Below are 13111 nucleotides of genomic sequence, written 5' to 3' on the forward strand. Positions count from 1 at the left end.
TTGAGGGGGGAGGCGGTTGGAAGGTGAGAAGGGCATGGGACACTAATATTGCCAATCCTCTTTACCCAAGTCACAGAGTGACCAAAGAAAGCTTCTGTGACAGACAGCAAGGTCATCACCAAGAGGTACCTGGAGAGAAGAACATAGCTGCTCCTGTGGGATGGCCACAGTGATGGCACATTCTGTTGTAGAGTGCATCAAAAATACACTTTCACAGAGAATCAGATGTGCTGCTCCCATTAGAATGAAATGGAAGTTAACTCAGCACCTGGCACAGACCTTGTTTCTCACATTTGCAGATGGTTCTGCTGGTCTGCCTGAATTCAAAGGCTGTCATGACAAAACCAGATCCTCCTTTTTCATCACCAGAAACCTTTCAAAATAGAAATTGAGAAGATATTGTTTTCTAAGAATAATTAAAAATAAGGATAAAGAAATATTTGAGAGAAGACCAAACAGGTCTTAAATGACCATAAAGAAATTTATCACTGTAATTCAAAATTAGGAAATTTCCCAGTGCAATGAACATTTTGGAAAAGTAAAAAAAGTATAGTGAGTATACCATCTCAGAACAGAATTACTGGTGGCTATTTTTTTCCGCTGTTGTAATTGAACTGTTAGGATCCACAGAGAGGATTCCTATCATACTGGTACATCTGACTTATTTTTTCTTATTTGTACAAACAAAATCATATCTACCTTAAGGGGAGCCAAAGTCCCTCAATTAGAATTAAACCAGCAGAAAGTAGCTGGCTCCCCTGGGATGTGTTTACAGGCAGTTCTGTTTTGATTCACATTCTGCTGGCATCTCTGCAACTGGAAAATGTTAAGGTCAAATCAAGGTGATTTCCTTGCTTTCCTCCTGTGGTAGGGCCATTTCAGTTTGGACTCTAATAAAATATACACCTGTATCTTCATACAGTAGCTCAACTAAGTAACAACCAAAGCCATTACTGCATTTAGCATCCACCCATAGCGCTCCAGCAATGCCAGGTACATGTGCATACCCACAAAATCACATGTTGAGGTTCCACTTGAAAACAATTAGTTCAAGTCACTTGGTCTCCCTCCTCTGTGTCAAGGCTTCACATCTTGGTTTAAGTTCACCTGGGTTAAAGAGGGATCTGATCCTGTCTGTCCAGTGGAGGAGCAAAGTCATGGCCACAGCTGCTTTAACCCACCCAAATGAGTATCACAGTTGTAGCTGTGCCACGATAAGGAATAACTTGGGGGAAATGCTGATTGTCCCATACCCAAGTCATGTTGCACACACAGGTCACTGTTCTCTTTGAATCTGCTGTGGAAACCCACACACAGATCCTACGCTGCAGGAAGTTTGACAGACATGTTCTTTCATCTAGAAGAAGAAATGATCAATGTTAGCCAGGTGAGAGGCACAATCACTGCATCTCCTAACACACACTTTAAGACAAAAAAGGAAAAACAGAAATAGAGACAGCTCAGTCAGTTTGACAGCCCCACTGCCAGTATCCTGGACAAGATTAATCATATCAACACCAGCTTTTGTTTCAGGGAAAACTGGGTGAAAAACTGATGCACACCTAAAACTGAAAGGGTGCCATTAGTGTTCATAAATCCGTGAAGTTGTAAGTCTCATAAATTCAACACATCACACCAAACTGATTCACATTCGTACTGACAAGGTACACTGGCAGGAAGTCTGAACTTTGGAGCATACAAGGCTGTCCATCAGTAGAAGGCAAACCAAGTCCCCAACACCACAGAACAGAGAGCTGCTCGCTCCATGCACTATGTGAGACATCAGCCAATGCATGAACAAGCACTGTATTTCAAAAAATAGCATATCCTCAGTGACAAGCACTGTCTTCCCTCTGAGCTGTGCCATTGCAGAGACCGAGAAGGTCCAAATATCACAAGCACCTGGTAAAGCCAGCTATCCGCAAACCCTTCAGAGCAGCTCCAGGGCAGCAGAGCAGAGATCCCTCTGGCTAACCCCGGCTGACAGGGACCTGAGCAGGGGCTGCTCTGTACCCCAGGGCTCTCTCCCAGCCTCCACAAGGAAATGAGCTGGCTGCACAGACACAGCGTCTTCCCGTCTGGAATTACTAGATTTGGCTAAATTATGGGGACATAATTGTAAAGGAGATAAATTCCAGCTTACAGGATCTTTTTAGAAGTTGTGTAAAATGGATAAATACTTTGAAGGAACATCAGGTATTAACAGATTCCCAGAAGTCTTTTTCCCATATTCTGTAAGGAGTCTCTTAAAAGCTCTAAGTACAAGCGATTCTTGCAACAAAAGACTTTGCAGAACAGAGGTCACTCATCTGCTGTCTAGAACCAACCCAGACTTGGTTCTGAAACACAGGTCAAGCAAACTTAACAGTTCTGAATTTCAACAGACTAAACTCTTCTATAAGGATTTTCACCTCATACCTTGGTGTAAGAAATAATAAAATCCATCAACACATATAAATCCAAAAGACAGCAGTAAAATGGGAGGGTTGATAAAATAAATGTTGTAAAAATTTAGAATGGTAAGAAGCCTGTTTAGACATCACAAGTACATCCCCACTCTCCTCCTGCCCCAGGCTGTTATAAGTTGCCAGAGCAGAGGCTCTAGGGCTGGTTGATAATTAGTGCCTACGCATTAGCAGCATGACATAGCAGAGCTTTCACATGTAGTATTTATGTTTGTGCTAGGTAAAAGGACACAACACCACCCTTGAATTTCTAGACTTACAAAGCATTTTTGCTTCCAAGATAAAAATCTCTGCTCTGGCTATAATGCCATGCAAGATGCAAACCATTTCAGTCAGCTAGAGGATAGTTTTAAGTCCAGAGATCAAAGCTAAGGCGGCCTCCACAGAGATCCTGTGCAAGGAGGGAAGCAGCCGAACGCAACCCATGCAGCAGCACATCCTGTCTCCCCTTCCTCCAACATGTCTAAGTTTGCTCACTAAAGACTTGGAAGTGAGATAGACACGTCAAATATTTGGAAAGAAAACCCTCACAGGCAGGTGGCTCTCTGCCACGCAGACAACAGTAACAAGTTCTTCCAAAGGCCTGCTTGTATCAGGGAACCTGGGGGAAGGAAGAACCAATTACCAGCTCCAAGAGAAGCAAGAGCAACTCTAGAAGTGACCTGCTCAGAGTTAGCAGCTCTTCATTTTGTGAGAACATTCCATACGAGCAGAAGGCAGTGATGGCCTGTGGAACGAGGCCTTCCTGAGTGCTGCACAGCTGAGGGAAGGAAGGGCTGTCTGAACTTCTCACACCGGGACATTCTTCTGAAGCGTGATCAATCAGCTCCCATGACCAAGGAAAAAAGCTCATGTTTCTGCTTCAAAACACAGAGTGTGTCTGCACAGCAGAATCCTTTGTTTTCACCACGCACAATCACAACACCAAGATGGAGAACAATCAGTTCAGAAAGACAGGATTCAGTAAACTCTGGGAAAACAACTCCGACACTCAGCGAAGAGCTGAGGATTGCAGGTGCTCCTGCAGCAGCCCCAGCAGGCCAGCCTGGCACAGGGGGTTGGTATTTGGGTTGGTGCACACTGACCTGGGTCAGACATCGGTGCTCTGAGCTGGAACTTCCGCAGCTGCTCTCCCTGTGAGAGGGGCACACAGCCTGACCAACACACCCTTCACCACATGGTCACTTCTGAGCTGGGAACACTTATCAAGGGAAAATATCATCCCACAGTGTGCATTGCTGCGCATAAAGCATACTTTTCAATTTTCTAAAAAAACTCTGGAATATTGCCATAGTAAAATATTTTTCTTCTGTTGCAATATGACTCCTGTGATGCATTGAGATGCAAAGAAAACAAAGGAAAATTGCAATAATTTGAATTATCTTTGCAATTTTAAAAAAGTGACTTCCTTTAATATTTCAAATTTCAGTCTGAAATATATTAATATTTATATTAGAGATTAAATTAATATACTAGTAATACAAAACAATTCAATAATACCATATTAACTAAGATGATGAACTATACCACTAAAACAGCATTTGCTGTAATTCTAACAAGGCAAGACTTCCTAAATCTAATGTACTTCACACCTCCTCAAAGCAGGAAGTTGTGATTCAGGATATCTTATTTTGTATAAACAACAGTAAATAAGATATTTAAAGTCTACCCATTATGAACAGCAATAAACGTGTTAAGTTTAATAAAAACTGTTATCATCCTCCACTGTGAAACTACATTTCCAGACTGCATCAATGCAGCAGCAGCTCCCAATGGACAGTGGATGGTTCCTTTCAGAGCACTCAGGTTGGCCAAAATAAAACTCAAGTAGCTCATCGGACAAATTCAATTGCTGGATTCAGCGCACCTTGCTAATTCAACACTTTTTAACTGAATATCTTCAGGAGGGGTTTTTTTGGTTTGGGATTTGGGTCTTCTGTTGTTGCAGTTTTTTGATTTTATCTCAGTGTTAGTATATGACCTGGTGAATTTTTTTCCTGCTTAAAAATAACCTATGTTCCACAACTAAATTAAAAAACTCTGCATGTTGAAAGACTGACTACGTCAGCCTGAACAAAAAGCATCCCACAAGAGGCAGTGCTCTCTACCAGAACTTCAGAACTTCTTAAGAAGTGTCAAGTCCTTGAACCACAGGAAGTTTTTCTGCCAGTCAGTCTATTCTGTGAAGACAGTAAACTATGATTTATTTTCTTTTTAAGTATCTTCTGAAAAAGAATGTATTTAATGACAGTGAAATTTCCCAAATCTCGGTGTATGCTGTTGCTATGATTTATGCTAAGGAACAATTGTAAAATGAAGAAAATTCAGAATTTTCCTTCTTTATGTGATAGTCCAAATAACACAGAGCAAAACCAGACACATCTCACAAGTCTACAAGCCAGTCTGAGATTTCTGGGTTCAATGTTTTTTCATCTGCCATCTGAAATGTAAACATGCTCCCAGGAACAAGTGAGGCATTGTATCAGTCATCTCACTGCCAATATTTTCAATTTCAGCTAAAATATGGAACTGAGTATTTTCATTACATTAGTTATGAGGACAAAGCTGGATATGAAGGCTATGGAGCAGCAACAGGTGGCAAGTTCTGTCAGTATATCTTCGATTAAGGGTAATTAAATTACCCAGCCCAGCAGCTTGGGTTTAGTACTGGGTCACAAGCACCCCGGACTACAAAAAGGCATGTTCTTGGTATCTTCTCCAGTCATTTCATCATTTTAAGTTCTGCCCTTTCTGCCTGTAAGCTCTGTGGAGCATGGACTACCCTCTACTTCACAGACAGCCACATCAATTTGGAGTTTAGGCACTGGTAAGATACAAATTAAATCTTCTTTCATGATACGCTATAATTTCAATACTGCTGTGTTATTTCTCAATAAGAATATACGGTAATTATGTTTTTAAATAAAAACATGATGAAAATACTAACACCTTCTGAGATCTATTTCCTTATGTACCTTTAGATACCACACAAGAGCTGAGCGTGAATTAGCAGAAGACAATTGTTGAGCACCATTACATAAACACACCTGTACACAGAACGCCTCCAATTAACAGTCTAGTGCTCCACTGAAATCAGTCACATTACATATACTACCTTGGCTTTATTTTGTGAAAGACATGAAATGCTTCAGCTTTAAGCCTGTAACATTGACACGGAAGTTAAAGAACTCTCATTCGTCTGAAATTGTTTCAGAGAAGTGACTTTCTTTGGTTTTAGTTTTCACCAATCAGATTTACCTCTATGATAACAAATGTGCCAATACTTAATTCCTGGGCTACACAAGAGGTAGTTCTGCCAAGGTAAGACAGTGAAGAACATGGGTTTGGAACTGAAAAGGTTTCCTTTTGGAGCACCTAGGATGCATTGCCTGTATCCTGGGGAACAGGATAGAAATCCACCACACACTGGAAATCTCCCATTCACATCGGATTTCTAGCATAGATGGCATTAAGTAAGATCATATAAAGCAAACTAAATGATAGATTAGGTGCTTTCTATTTGGACAGGTGTAATGTAAATGCTTTTGAGTACCTTTATAAAAACCTGTTAAAAGCATAGCCCAGATGATAGCCTTTGGTTTACCACACCACAGACAGAACATGAGGAGATTTTGATAAGAAGATAAAGACAGGAAAAGTTTTGGGCACCCATAGAAAGAAACAGAAATCCAGAAATTCTTTAATGCTTCTTCCTTGTTCCTTGCAACTGGACCTCATGGGACAAAAGGCAATATTTGGCATCACACCACAGCTCCTCCTTTAGCTCACTTGTACTCCTTGCCCTACCCTGCACTAGGAAAACTGCCCCTACCTTCCTGCCTCCAGTCCCTCCACCTCCTCCCAGGATATTCTCCCTCTTGGTCCTGCTGCCTCTGGAGGTGGCCCCAGTCAGTCTAAGGGCATTTCTTGGACCGGCCTGATGCAGATCTACCCCTACTGCCAGCCAGCACAGGTGCCCCAATACAAAAAATCCCATCAGGGCTCCCCCATGCAATGCTCCAAGAGGTACCTCACTCACCAGGGAATGGTGACCCGGTGCCCTGAACTCCTCTGCACAAGCTCAGGGAACCCTGAAGGGCAGCTCATCCCACAGCCTGCACAGGGGCTGGCTGTGAACCACCTGCCCCACACATCCTATAGCCACAGGGGAATTGCATTCACTGCCCATAACCACCAACCCATGGCACAAACAGTAAATACATTAAAAATCCCCCCACTGAGCTGTGATGCAGAAAGCAAGTTTCAACTCATACACCTTCAAAGAATTTACAATAGATTCCTTTCTGCTCTTTAATAATGAACTCATCACAATACCAATCAAAACATTAGATCAATTATAATGTTAATTGAAGGTTCACAAAAACACATTACATTTCAGTTAGAACACTGGGGGGGGGGGGGGGGGGGGTTAATTTTACTTATTTTTTGAACGATGGTTTAATGACTCTCAAATAAAGTAACAACTCCCGGTTTCATTTTCTCGGCTAAAATAAAGACATATTTAAATTTATACTTAAAAGCAATTAAACAGGAAGTTGACTGGTCTTCAATTCCTAGTGGCAGGTAAGAAATCTCTAAAATGCTGTGCAAAGTTAAAAAAAAAAAAAAAAAAAAAAAAAAAAAAGGAGGAAATATCTGTAAGACATGGCCATGGAGACATTTTGAAGAAAAATAGCAATTTCTTTTTTTTAATATATTAAAATAGCTTAAAATTAAAGTAGGAAAACACACGTATAAGAAAAGTACGCCTTTTTATAAAAACTCTGTTAAAATGGTACCTCGTTTAAAGATACCATACACAAAGAAGAGAGTTTTCCCAACTTTCCGAGGTTGTCTTTGTTTGTTTTCCCGTAAGAGTGGGATGCAATGAAGAGGACCAGCAAGTTGAAGACAGCCCCAGACATCCTCCACGGATCCCGGCAGCCAAAGGCTGCACCTTCCCGCTGGCAGGGAGGAAAAGCAAGGAGAGGCAGCAGCGAACCGGCCGGGCTGGTTCCCACTCGCTCCTCAGGGAGCAGGGCTGACTCACACAGCCCGGCCGGAGAGGACAGGCCTGTGCCGGAGTCAGCTCCCCGGCCCTGGGCACGGCGTTCCTGGCCCTGGCTGCTCCATGGCATCCCTGGCCCTGGGCACACGGCTGCTCCATGGCATCCCTGGCCCTGGGCACACGGCTGCTCCATGGCATCCCTGGCCATGGACACATGGTGTCCCTAACCATGGACATGGTGGCCCTGGCCCTGGGCACACAGCTGCTTCATGGTGTCCCTGACCATGGGCACACAAGCATCCCTGACCCTTGGACACACGGCTGTTCCATGGCGTCCCTGACCATGGGCACACAGCATCCCTGACCCTTGGACATACGGCTGTTCCATGGCGTCCTTGACCATGGGCACACAGCATCCCTGACCCTTGGACACACGGCTGTTCCATGGCGTCCTTGACCATGGGCACACAGCATCCCTGACCCTTGGACACACGGCTGTTCCATGGCGTCCCTGACCATGGACACACAGCATCCCTGACCCTTGGACACACGGCTGTTCCATGGCGTCCTTGACCATGGGCACACAGCATCCCTGACCCTTGGACACACGGCTGTTCCATGGCGTCCTTGACCATGGGCACACAGCATCCCTGACCCTTGGACATACGGCTGTTCCATGGCGTCCTTGACCATGGGCACACAGCATCCCTGACCCTTGGACACACGGCTGTTCCATGGCGTCCTTGACCATGGGCACACAGCATCCCTGACCCTTGGACACACGGCTGTTCCATGGCGTCCTTGACCATGGGCACACAGCATCCCTGACCCTTGGACACACGGCTGTTCCATGGCGTCCTTGACCATGGGCACACAGCATCCCTGACCCTTGGACACACGGCTGTTCCATGGCGTCCTTGACCATGGACACACAGCATCCCTGACCCTTGGACACACAGCATCCCTGACCCTTGGACACACGGCTCCTCCGCAGCATCCCTGGCCCTGGGCACACGGCTGCTCCATGGCATCCCTGGCCACAGACACACGGCTGCTCCACAGCCTCCAGCCTCCCATGGCCCAGCTGAGCCGCCATGAGGCACCACTCACAGACCCTTCTCCCTCAGCCTTCCCTTTAAATGACAGAGTCAGGGATTCCACTATCAAAAAAGAAAAGACTTAATCTCCTGTGAAAGCGATGGACTCCTTTCCTTCCTCCTGAAATACAGGCCTCTCTCATCTGCTTCAAAATAGAGGAGAGAGGTACTAAGGGCAGCAAGAGGGAGAGGAGCAAAGGTCTGAACACCGCTGCCAGCTGCAGAGATTTAACTGACAAGACACTGGGATTTTCTTCTGTGCAAGCAAAAGCTTTGGGAAGGTCACCAGAGGCAGTTTTTGGCTGTCTTTATCCACCTCATCCCCTCCCTCTGCAAACCTCCCCCGAACAGAATAAATGAGTATTCTGTTTGGATAAAAGAACATGAGAAGTTATCCAATGAACTAGGACATCTCGCAGGCCTTAGGAAAAGCTGCTGAGAATCAGCAAAGCTCCCAAGCATGCCCAGAGACCGCTCGGAGCCATCGTTCCCTCCAGCTCCATTCCCAAGTTCTGCTGCCAGAGCCAGCACAGCCTGCTCCTCGGGAAGGGCCGTTCACAGGCCCTGGCTCTGGGCTTGGCTGTGGTTGTGTGTTTACTCTCCATCCTCACTAGTGTTTGAACTGCCTTGTTGGCAGCAACATTGCAATAGAGGTGGAGGCAAGTAGCAAGTGATAGCTACTGGCCATGCCCAACATGTCTCACATCTGGCTTTCTGGTCACTCGCACATAAACCTGTGCCACGCCTTTCTCTTTGTCCCACCTCATTACTAAAGTTCAAACCAGTTTAATTTAGGACTAACAGTACATGCTACAATCATAAGGATTTGACATCTTATTTTTGCTTAAGGGAAAAAAAAAAAAACAACCAAAAAAAACCACCCAAAAACAACAACAACAAAAAACCCCCCACCAAACCTGACCAAAAATGCTGGAAATTCCAGAATTCTGACCTGCACCAACACAAGTTCCTGGGAGATGTCCACACGCTCGTTGTACAAGGTAGCAAACCACGTTCTTCCTGTAGCAGGTCGTGGCAGCGGTGTCGCACACGGCCGTGGCACAGGGAGCTGCTGTCCCAGCAGGGCTCTCCTGGCACGCAGCTGAGCACTCCCGGACAGCGCCAGGCTGCCCACGGAGCAGGGTCCCAGCCCACGGCAGCCTGCCAGGAAAGCTCCCTGTTCCACCACGGCATGAGCGGCTGGAAAAGCAATTCCATGTAACCACCCAGACCCGCCGATTTGACTGAAAATGACAGAAAAGCCACTGAGAGCAATACAGACTATGGCCAATAACAGGCTCACAGCCATGCTTTTCCAGACAAGTATTATGAGTTCTGCTTGCTCTTTTAGGGGACTTTTGTGTACCACACTACACTAAATATGTCCTGGTACTTAAGCAAAATACTCTATTGCTAAGCCCACTGAACTCCCTGAACTAGCCACTGCTTTCCTGCACCAAACAAATAATCAAATGTTGCAGTACTTGATTTTTTTCAGCATCGCAATTCAGAAAAATAAAAAAATCCCCATAACAAAATTAAGACATTATTCACGCAGTCCCATCATTCAGAACTGTTTTAGCTCTTCTTCTTTACTAAATGTATTGAAATAATCTACATAAAGTACAGCAGAAGTACATGAAGTTCTTATTTATGTTTTCTGTTCATTTAAAATGCAGCTTTTCTCCAGTCTTCTCTCAGTGCATGCAGATTTCTACCCTAAACACCAAACACACATTACTAATTAAGATTACTATTTGTACATAGCATATGCTATCACTGAATATGAAAAATACCTCAACATGCACTACAGACACTATTTTGCTATTGCAAGAAGTTTCTATAAAAAGGTAGTGTATCCTATAATTTTCCTTGTTTACATTGTGTGACTGAATTCAACTGTTCATTATAAAGGATCCTGCATTACTACTGAAAGATGCAAACTCCAACAAGCGCTATCTTGTTGATGTTCTAAGAAAAATTAGAACAAATTCTCCTCTATCTTAGAAGAAGACGCTCACAAAACTTTCTCCAACTGTTTTAAAGCAGAACAGGTATCAGTACTGCTATTTATGCTGAACATCTAACAGAATGAAAAGGAAAAAGATACTGTTTCACTGGAAAGAGCCTACCAGCTTTTCTACCTTAATTAAAAATATTAATAGCATTTCATTTCAGCAGCAGTAAAGTATTTCACAAGCAATTTCAACTGAAGGAGAAAGTTACTGGAATACACCTTTCCAGTCAGGTTACATTTATATGCACGTAACATTGTAATGCTTAACAGAAACGTTACAGGATATAAATGCCAACAAAAAACTTTTGCCCCCAAAACACACTCCTCTCCGCTTTAGACACGATGAACATGACTGAATTAATGTCTCTTCATAAACTAAACAAATACATTTATTAGGTTGCAATATTTTTATCACAATTAACAAATTATTACGGTGTTGGCCTCAAAAATACAGTTGTTAGTTAAGGGGAAAACATCTTCCTTGCCATCTCCTAATCTCTAAACTCCAACTTATCAAAAATTGTCAGTGCTGAAAAAAATGAAAAGCCAGTTCACGCAACACTAGTGCTCTCAGTCCAACCACACCTTTTCCTTCAAACAGTCAAATCTGGAAGCAATGACTAATGTAATATTAACAGGGAGCGGGAGACTATTTAGAAGGAAAAAAAAAAAAAGGACAAAGGTCTACGGGGCAAACAGAGGCGCTTCAGTAACACTCACTTCCCCGCCCGTGAACTGGTGATGCCTCCTGAGCGTCAGCCGGGAGGAGAAACAAACCAGAGGGGGCTTGAGTCATCGACTCCGGTTTTTCTGCACTGAAACGGCCTGGGTTCAGCATCAGCATTTATTTTATTGCGGCGAGACTTCATTTCCCAGCTCTCCTTGGCCAAGCCACGGCAGCGGCACTCGGTAACCGGCACCTGCAGAGCACTTTCTGTCCGCGCACCCACCGCAGCTTGCCCGAGACACGGCCAGCCGGCGGCACGGCCGCGCCAGCTCGGGCACCTGTCCCCGCGGGCCGCGGCTGTCCCCGCCGCGCCCACACCTGCACGTGCTGCTCCGCTCCCGGCCGCGCCTATGCGATCGGAGACGGGGGAAGAAAACAACGCAAAAAGTTCCTACAGCCCCGACAGCCGCTCTCCCGGTGCACGGACCGAGGACGCTCCGTGGCACCCCGGTGCTCGGCCGCGGGAGCGCGGCTCGTTCTGCGGTCAGACGAAGGGTGAAAAATCCGTATTTAAAACCCGCGCAGGGAACACCGCGACGGCAGCGGGATCGGAGGCCCCCGGGAATCCCGGGGCTGCAGCCGAAGCCCGGGGCTCCGGGGCGCACCGGGACGGACGCCGGGCGCCGCGGCCGCTCCGCACGGGCGCCCCGGGCGCACGGGGCCCGGCACCGCCGGCTCACGCCGCCCGCTCCGCCGACCCCGCCGGCCCTCGCGCCACCCGCGGCGTCCCCGCCCGGCCCCGCGGGCACGGCGAGGCCCGGCGGCCCTGCCCGCCGCGGCTCCCCCTGGCTCGCGGCTGCCGGCGCGGCGCCGAGCGCACCCCACGCGTGCGGCGCGGCCGCGGGCACCGGCGAGCCCGGGCTCCGCACTCCCGCCCGGGGCAGGGGCCGGGCGGCGGCACGCCCGCCCGCGGGGCCCCTCCGGGCGGCTCCGCCGGGCTCCGGGCGGCCCCGCGGGCACGGGGAGCGCGCGGCGCTCTGCCCGCGGGGCCGCCCGAGACGACGGCTCCTCGGCCGCGATTACCCCGGCGGGGTCCGCCGCCTCGCCATCCGCGCCGCCCGCCTCGCCGCGCCCCGCGGCTCCCTCGCCCCTCCCGCGCGGCGGCCCCGGCCCGCGGCCGCCCCCGCGCCCCGCACTCACCGCGCGGAGCGGCCCCCGCGGCCCCGCCGGGCGCGCCCCGCCCTACCCCGGGGTCTCCATGGTGGCGGCCCCGCCGCCCGCTCCGCCGGCCCCGCCCCGCCCGCGCGCCGCGTCACGCGCCGCCCAGCCCCGCGCCAGCTCCCATTGGCCAGGCGCGGCCAGGAGCGGTGTTCCATTGGCTGCTGCCCCGCGTTAAACCCGCCAATGGCGGCGCGACTTGAGGTTGCTGTGGTTACCGATGCCGTGAGGGGGAGACGGCGCGGCCGGGACGGGACGTGACGGGACAGACCCAGCCCGACCCGATCCGATCCGATCCGATCGGACCCGATCCGTGCCTGGGGCGGCTCCGCAGGGAGCGGCCCGACCCGACCCGACTCGACCCGCGCTGTGCCCGGGGCGGTTCCGCCGGGCCAGCCCATGGGCTAGGGAGCCTCCTCCGGCGCCACCCGCCGGACCCCTCGCGGTGAGTGGCCGAGCGCGGCGGCGCCGAGCGCTTTGCGGGTGGATGGAGCAAGCGGCTACACAATGGCCGGTGCGGGGCGCCGCGATGGCCGGGCGTGCCCGTCCCGCGGTGCCGGCCGCCTCCTGCCCCGCCGAAGGAGCGGAGCGGGGGCGGCCCGGAGCTCCGGGGCTTGGCCGAGCCGCAGAGCCGGAGCC

General features: G+C 48.5%; 2 protein-coding genes across 5 annotated transcripts in view; one reads left to right on the plus strand and one right to left on the minus strand.

Annotated features, from left to right (window-relative positions):
- Positions 1 to 12462, minus strand: part of PKP4 (plakophilin 4) — a 67314-nt gene extending 54852 nt beyond the window's left edge. Inside the window, exon 1 of the mRNA XM_058421251.1 lies at positions 12455 to 12462. The gene's annotated coding sequence lies outside the window, so the exon portion shown is untranslated. The remainder of the gene's footprint in view (positions 1 to 12454) is intronic.
- Positions 12463 to 12802: 340 nt separating this feature from the next.
- The window catches only part of CCDC148 (coiled-coil domain containing 148), a 46167-nt gene continuing 45858 nt past the window's right edge, over positions 12803 to 13111 (plus strand). For 2 of the 4 annotated variants that reach the window (XM_040069753.1, XM_040069756.1), the window contains exon 1: positions 12835 to 12917. The gene's annotated coding sequence lies outside the window, so the exon portion shown is untranslated. Of the gene's footprint in view, positions 12918 to 13111 lie in introns of all 4 variants that reach the window. The other 2 variants (XM_040069758.2, XM_040069761.1) reach the window with 2 other exon arrangements.

This window comes from Hirundo rustica, chromosome 7 (assembly GCF_015227805.2).
Source record: "Hirundo rustica isolate bHirRus1 chromosome 7, bHirRus1.pri.v3, whole genome shotgun sequence".
Taxonomy (NCBI): domain Eukaryota; kingdom Metazoa; phylum Chordata; class Aves; order Passeriformes; family Hirundinidae; genus Hirundo; species Hirundo rustica.